General features: G+C 42.7%; 1 long non-coding RNA gene across 1 annotated transcript in view; it reads left to right on the top strand.

Moving 5' to 3' along the window:
• Positions 1-636: 636 nt before the first annotated feature.
• The window catches only part of LOC106892888, a 71,720-nt gene continuing 63,837 nt past the window's right edge, over positions 637-8,519 (top strand). The window contains exon 1 of the long non-coding RNA XR_001412951.1: positions 637-756. This is a non-coding gene — a long non-coding RNA (uncharacterized LOC106892888). The remainder of the gene's footprint in view (positions 757-8,519) is intronic.

The raw sequence follows: 8,519 nt of genomic DNA, 5'->3' as shown, positions 1-8,519 counted from the left end.
TTTGTTAATATGTTATTGCCTAGTTAATATTTTGAGTAAAATTAGTCATTGTGAAAGCTTAAAAATTAACTCTTTGCAGCTGATCATTTAATCATAACTAAAGGCAGTGAAGGAAACCTGAAACATCGGGTATTTTCTGCAGTAAAACTGAGGAGGGTATCTGCTGAAATTCTCTAATGTTTTAATGCAAGAACCAGAGGCAGGGGATTTATTTCAAGGAATTGCTTTTGGAAAAATATCCCTGCTAGTAATTTCTTTTTTATTTATGGAATACCCAAAAGAGGGTAAAACTTTAGGAAGGAAAAAAAAAAAAGAATTGAATCTCACTGCTAAAGGCGTTAATACAACGCTAACGAGCCATAGCCTTCCCAGTGCGTAGCTGGCAACATGACCACCCATCTGTGCCGAGTGGGATGTGCAAGCAGAAGTCAGGGCTGAAAACCCTCCACCTGTTTTGGGAAAGTAAGTGCGCACACACTGAAGTTACTCAGCGTATTTGTTCCGTCTTCGGCGCTTGGGGTGATGTTGTTACTACTACTTTTCTGCTGTCTCATATCTCCCACCACCATGTGCCAGCTGATAGGGGAGCTGTGACATACCACACCCCCGTGGCTGGGAAGGGGGTCACATGGACCCGTCTCATCCAGAGCACTTTAAAGAAACTGATAAGCTCTATCTCGTTTAACTTGGCCTTTGGAAGACACTTGTGGAAATTTCTGCAAAGGAGGTGACATCAGTTGTTGTCACAGCTGCTGTGTAAGTCTGCAAGACTGCGTCTGTTCAGTATCTGGCCTGGGTGTGTATGTGTCTGCAAGCAGATATTGTTAATAGATTTTATTTAAATCAAAAACAGTTCATATGACACTGGCAAGGAGGATCGATCGCTCAGAATAGGTGCATTATCGTCAAGATTTGAGGCAGCGATGGAGTACCTAAACTTAATAAAGCAGAAAGATGCCCAGCTTTGGAGGGCTGATGTTACATTTGAAACAAACCTTCTCCTGGGGGAATTCCAAGTGTTAGCATGTGGGACATACTCCAGCTGCTAGCTGCTTGCACTTAAAATAAACCAGGCAAAATCTCATATTGAGGCTCTATCAGGAGAGGCAAGCTGCTATTGCAAACTTTTCATCTCCCTTTTTCTTCCCATTGGGTCAGAATGGCAATATTTTTAAAAGAGCATTTAAACCTTAGCATTTCACACAGCTTTCCTTGTGCTTCTCTCAAGTGATGTGTTTCTCAACATAGTTATAAATTTAGCAAAGAATCTGATTTGTACAGGTTGAAGCACTGTCCCAGGAAGGCTGGAATTAAAAAAGGGTTGGAAGGAATATTTCTACCTTATGTGACAATGACATTACTACTGATACCACTGCTTTTCTAGTCTAGGTATTTCTGAAATTGCAGCATGACTTCATTAAGAAAGGACTATTCTTCTTATTAAGTTGAACTGGGGAGACCCTTTTCCTTAAAGAGAAACACATGTGACTTTAGGGTGGTTTGCCTTTTGCTTTTTTTTGCCTTAACATATTGAAGAGGAAATAATTTAATGTGTCTGTGGAAGGTACCATAGCAGAATTTCAGGAAGACAGACAGCTGGGAGATGCATGGTTGTTTGACAACTAGAATATAATTGACTTTGAGGAGGTCTGAAAATAGAATACGGTACTCTTTGCTTTGTCTTGTGGTTTGAAATTGACTTCAGGTTTTTGGGTTTTGTTTTAAATTTTATTTTAATAACTCTCTGACTATTATTCATTTCTAAGGTACTGAGATACTTGGGAGGGGTGGGAAACAAGCAACTTAATGCAATCTATGCAAATAATGTCTAAATTTCTTTCTTTAAACTTTATCCTATATGAAACTTCATTCAAGACTTCTCAGTTTTTCTGTGATGAAACCTGTTGAGCTACATAGTACACAAGGTTTAGGAATTTAATGCTCTTATTACTGTCAAAGCACAGATAGCAAGCTATACTAGTCAGCTTGAGAAGTGTACAAGTGACTGCCACAACCTACCTTCCTCCTTCTTTTCGTCTTCCTTTAGACACAGATACATAAATCCTTGTTCAAACCAACAGGCTTATCCAGAATATATTTATAAGGGTGAACTCTGCCAGGCGATGGTTAATCATATACAGTGCTAGAGATATCTTTTGAAGGTATCTTGAACACTGTGACAGAAGTATTTGTCACTCAAACTATTTATAATTCTAAGAGTTTGGAGGGCAGACAATTTTTTTTGTTTTTGTTTTTTTTTTTTTTAATATGAAATGGAAGCTCTTCCTTTGTACCAAAGAAATGGGATATGTCTGTATGGATACGTCAGGCAGATCTGGAGTGTGCTGTTTTTGGGAAATGCCATGTTTGCACCCTGGACGCTCTGCCGCTCACCCGCTCAGCCTTTCTGTCTCACAGATGACTTTGTAGCTCGGTGGCAGTCAGCCCATTTTCTGCTGGACCTCTCACTTCTGTGGACTGTTGGAAGAGGTCAGTGCAGGGTAATTCAAGAAATGTGAATTTGTCCACGTAGCACCTTCATTAGAAATGTTTTAAGGGCTTCCAGATTGAATAAAACTATGAGCCTTGGCTCTAATGTTCACCACAATGTTACATATCTATCTATCTATGTATCGCGGGGGGGGTAGACTGGGGAGGGATAGCATGCAAAACTCAGGCCAATCAACCTTTGAGAAATAAGACTGATAACCACCTCAAGCAATTAGTTTTGAGGACTTTTGACAAAGTTTAATGCAGGTCACCCTTCCCTATTATTCCTTGTTATGTATCTTGAATTATTCTTAACTCTGTGTTTTCGGGAATTGCAGGCAATGTATAGACATAACGCCTTCAGCAGGCACGCAAGGAATGTTATGAGGGTAGCAAGCTTCCCGTTTCCCTGGTCACTCAGAAGATTTATGTGCCAGTATAATGAGAATGAATGACGAGCTGTTGTTCATCGACAGAGACCTTATGGGTCTGCCTATAAGCAAGAGGTTTTGGAAGCTGATAACCTTTGTGCTTCAGGTTTTGTTTTGAATAGATAGAAGAGGAGAAAATAGTTATTGATAAATGTAAAACTGCTCAGACAAACTGAAGGGTATTAGCCAAGCTCTGGCAGTAAATCTGAAAATCGGAGCTATTTATACAGTTGGAAAAGGAGCTGGGGTATTTTCATTATTTTGGCACAGAGTATTGGCTTTTAAAGAGTCAGGAGATGTGCCTGCCTAGAATTTCAGTCTCCTATTTTTTAGGTCTCTGTGAGATGATGTGATGTATCGCAGCTTTGGTCTGAGCGCTGGCCAAGTATAAATGGAGGGGCAGATTTTGAACTCTGAAACTAGAGAAGTCTCTAGGTCACTCTAAACTTGCCTGGAGACAAGCATGTTAAAGTATTTTTTTTTGCCGTTCAAGAGCATGATAAAACGTCCATAGACAGAACCACTATTACTACTATATAAGTTATTCACTTCAACACCTTTCTCATATCATATCAAGTTAATGACCATTTTGTGCGTCTGGTATACATCCAGAACCCCTGTTGTAAAGTCAAGGTTGCATGAGATATCCCAGTTTGCATTAGTAAATGCTATAGCACACTATATTATTTTGACAAGTATCGTAAAGATATACAAACAGAAACCATGCTTTTAAGATTTTTTTTTTTTTTCCTAAAGGATATGAAGTGAAGATTAAATACTGAACTTTGATTTTAAGATATATTATACCCCCCTCCCCCCAAAACATCCATATCCAAAATAGTAAATTCTTGGGAGCCTAAAAGCTAAGAGTCTGAATTTTTTTGCTTTTTATTCACGTAAAATGTAGCCATCTTTAACAGAAGCCTAAGTATTTTATCTACTGGAACAACATTAATTCACAAGAAACCTCTGTCTTCTGTGGTATTTATAATTTCATAATATTTGCTTTCTTAAATTTTGCTTGTCTCAAATATTCCAGCAGCTCCACGTCATAAGCTCTTGAGGCTGATTTAAAATTTCACCGTGCTTTTTTTTTTTTTTTGCAGTGTGATAAAGAACTTGAGCCAGGACTTAAGGTCCTAGGTCCTATTCATAAGTTACCCATGTGCAAAAACAGCTTTCTTCAATGTATGGGAAAGAACTGGGTACTCTTATGTATGTGCCTGGAAGTTAACTGGAAATCGCTGTGATCTGTTCTTAAAAAATAAGAACCAAAGGAAAAAAAAAATAACCACCCCTGGAATGACAATGAAACCCGTGCATTTTCTTTTTAAAAGGCATTAACTTAGTGTTTTTATGCGTACCTATGATATGGTGGTTGGAATGGCATTTGGAAGCACTCCTTAACAATAGTGGCCGTCCTCGTATCTGTGCTGGCTGTAGGGGAGACAGGCTGTTATTTACCCCTGTCCTGTTGTATAGCAACCTGGGAAGGTTAGAGGAATAACTGCGTGCGTTGCTTAGCATTGGCAGCCAGGCTGGATGGCAGCAAGTGGTGGGGAGAGCCTTAGGTACCCCACGCAGAGCTGCGGGCAGTGATGCTGCTGAGCTGGGGCTCTGATGGAGAGAGGAGGCAGCAGGACTTGCCAGAACAGACCCTTTCTCCCACGTGGTGCAACCAGGGGAGAAGGAAGGGGATAAAACTGCTCTCCTTGGAGCTGCATCTTTTCTAGGTGTGGGCCTGTGCTTAGATGATTTCATTCAGCCCTGAACATGTAATGGAAAATCTTGCATGATTACAACTTAATATACCATAGTCTGTATTTATGGCTGAGTTGGCTTGAGTTAACAGTGCCTTTAGAGATACACTGCTTGCAAAACATGCACCACTAGCCAAAGCATGCCTTTTATCAAGATGGGTTAGGAATATCCAGTGCTTCCCTACAGGCATGTCGCTACCTGTAGCTGAATTTAATAATACTAGATTATTGTAGTGTGGTTTATACTGGCTTTTTTCTTCAGTCTTTTGAATCTATTTATTTACTTAATTTTCCTACCATCAAGAAAAAAAACTCAACTATGAATACTTGCAAAAGCAGGGTCAGATACTGAGACTGGACTGAAAGAAGATATTTAGGTTGTTAGGATGATGTTCAAAAGAGCCTATGGGCTCAGTTATGCTACACAGCCAAGTACACTATAGAGATCCCTGAGCTAATGCCACGATCGGAAACTCTGTTAGTGGTGTTGTGTTCTCCCTGGGCTAATTAACAGGGGTGCCTCTCAGCATACCTAATTAGATCCATTTCTGCAGCATCCTCAGGGGCAGGGCTAATTAGCGTGCATGCTTTGCTATACAGACACAGCTATATTGCCTCTGGGATGTAGGCTAGCCTCTGTGCATGGCATTGCAACCTACCATGTAGACAAGCCAGTTTCCTCAAAGCTACCTCAGGATCTCTAACAGCCTTTTGCTGTGTAGACTTGCCCGCTGCGTTAATGAGACCCCAAAAGCTTATGCAGGGAGAAGGATAGCAACTCGGGATGTGGGCCAGAGGGTAACATTTTGGGAGACAGATGTTTTAGGGTGAGTCCCGGATTCATTTGCTTTTTACTTTACCTCTGCATCTACTTGTTATCTTTGGATTAAAGAAGGTATTAAAAATAAGCAAAAAAAAAAAAAGCCTAAATTGAGGTGTACGAAGTCTGAAGCTGCTACCTTGCAGCTTGCTGGTTTTTGTTTTTAGGTTCTCAGCTAAACTTAGAGCTACTAAAAGATAGTAATGAACTAATAAACAAGCATTTTTAAAGCAGATTTCCCTATTGCTGTGGTCAAATAATAATGGTAAGGAAGTATCCTTTATGGTTTTACAGTATCCTCCTTTCTCTGAGCTTGAAGTGCATTGCAAGCATGAGTAAGCACAGCTTCATATAAGCCCAGTCATGAGGCAATACAAGGATTCCCATAGTACCAGTAGCAAATCTGAGATACAAAGACGAGCCAAAAGTAACTTCCATTTATTAGAAAGAACACGTTCTTTCTGGTTTAACTTACCCTTGTGCTGTGCTCCTCAGAATTTTCTTGTACCTACGTTTTTCTTATCAGCGGTACTTTAACTCACTGATATCAAGTGATTGCAGATTCAGTTTAGCTGAGCTGACCTGAAAATGTTGCATTGCACTATACAAGAGCTGCAGAAAGGTGGTTTATTATTCACAAAGGGGCTGGACACTGCAGAGAGCTGATAAACAAAAGATCCACTGTTCCTGTCTTCTGCTTACAGTATCAGTAGCAACAGGCTGCACTGATACCTTCCCTGATAGTTCTGCCTTGCACAGAAAAACAGGGCCATTTGTGGTTGCAAATTCCAGCCTCTGCATGGAGTCCTCACAGGGGCTCAGCACCTCCCATGAGCTCAGTGGGAAACTCTTCCTGACGAGTGGAAAAGATCCGTGAGAGACAGCCTAATACACCTCTTAATCTTGCTTCACTTTATTCTCATCATTCTAACAACCCCAAAGATACATAACACATAGCTATCCAATTTTCTCTCCTTCCCACAAGGAAAGCCTGTGGCTACACCTGCATCATATCTGAACTCATCTTGGGAGTGGTCTGAAGCCTGCAGTGCTCGTTGTCTTTGCTGTACAGAGTTCAGGTTGCCCAAGTTCTGCCTCCTTCAGCAAATGATGGTGGTGCCCATTTATGAAAGACACTTTCATTGCTGGGAGGACAGACTGGATACGTGGAAGTGGCCTGGTCAGGCAAGGGGAGGTGGCTACTGGAGTCCCTCTGCAGCCATGTATGTCCTTCAGTGCCTTGACATGCACAGATCAGCCCAGAATGCATACCAGCAGGTAAAAAATATAGACAGTCCCTAACTACGTGCTTAAGTTCAACCTCAGGGATGAGCATTACCTAAAATAGAGAGCAGAAGTAGCCTCTGCTTCTCTCATTTCCAAGAGGACGAAGTACTGTGAGTGATGCTGGGCCTTTATCTAACCATGCAGGTGAGAGAGGGGATCTCTTGCAGCCAAATCACCCTGTGCCTGGTTCTACCTCAACCTGCCAAAAGCTGCAACCTACCAAACCCTGCTGTGGTTCAAAAGGGACCTATCTTCCCAACCTTACTGCTTTGATCTGTTGTAGTTAGGCACAGCAGGTGAGCTTTCAAGCAAGAGGTGAGCAAGACCTTCTAGCAAGAGCTCTTTACAATACCCTCTTCATAGAAATGACTTCTGGTTTTAACAGATTATCATGTGCAGTTAGAAAACAGCATTGTCTCCGTGTATGGATCCTCCTTCATTGAAATCCCAGAAACACTCTTGCTTGAACAAGGTGCAGAAGAAATCTGGGATTTCTTCTAGAAAGGCCTTGTGAGCGAAGAGGAACAAGAGACAATGAGGGATGTGTGTCTCAGCAAGACTTCCACAGAGAAGCCTCAACATGTGTGCAAGGTGAAAAAGAATAACAGGATGACGTCAGCATTGGCTTGTGGTGGGCAAGGGAGGGCCCTTTTCATCACAGTCTGGCAGAAAAATGTATAGCTTCAGAAGAGGGAGGAAGTACAGATCCTTTCTTCAGAAATATAAATCCTTTTTTAATAAGTGACTGAAACTGTAGGAGTTCCTAAAGAAAGTCAGCTTTCCTGATCCTCATATCTTTAACTCTTTCCCTGCCTGATGGAATGCTGTTATTGCTTTCACTTTCCTGCTTTGCTCAATTTTCTGTGCGTTTTTGGGAGAGAGAGAGTGCGAGCAGTGTTACCTTACACAAAGAGGTCTCCAAAAGGTCAAAAATCAACACCAAGACCTGCGCCAGAAATAGCTGGAAGCCAGGGTGGTTCCAGAGTTCCCAGTGGCTGCATGATCCCAGTCTGAGACATCTGCAGGGTAGGGCTACTGCTTTTAAAGGAAAAGGCACTTGCATTCTTACTGAACGTGATTTTTTTGTTTTCTTTTTTCTCGAGGCTTAGGTTCCCATAACAGATTCATCTTGCCTATCTTGAACAATGCATCTAGTCGATTCAGCCCTGTTTATACTCAGTGAGGCTAAATAAGCATGTCCAGAGGGCAATTCATCCCACCTGTGGTAATTTGGGGGGGGGGGGGGGTGGGGAGGGGGGAAATTAGCGGCCCTGGGCCCCAAAACTTCGGTGAGGGTGTCTAAAAAAATCACGGGGGGAGAAACGAAAGCATTCACGGCTGCCCCCCCCCCACAAATGCCCCCCCCATAGCCGCGTGCGACTCGGGAGGGTCTGGAAAAATACGGCGCTGTTTCCCGGATGTCCCGGGGGGTCCCAGGTGCCCGGGGGGTTTCCTAAGGTGGGGAAGGCGATTTTCCGAGGGGCAGATAGGAGAGAGGCGCGTGGGGAGCCCCAAAACTTGGAGGGGGGGGTCGTAAAAATTGTTCCTGGTTGCCAGCACACGCCTAATGAGCGGGAGCGGCGCCGCCGGGCTGCCCATACTTGCCATGGCGACCGCGCGGCTTCGAATTGGTTACTGCGCATGCGCGGGTGCCCGTAATGGCGGTGGCGACCGCGCGACTCCGAATTGGTTACTGCGCATGCTCGGCTGGCCGTAATTGCCGTGGTAACC

This window comes from Calidris pugnax, unplaced genomic scaffold, assembly GCF_001431845.1.
Source record: "Calidris pugnax isolate Ruff unplaced genomic scaffold, ASM143184v1 scaffold24, whole genome shotgun sequence".
NCBI lineage: Eukaryota > Metazoa > Chordata > Aves > Charadriiformes > Scolopacidae > Calidris > Calidris pugnax.
Note: the sequence above shows the minus strand (reverse complement) of the source record. Positions and strands in the feature narration are given on the sequence as shown.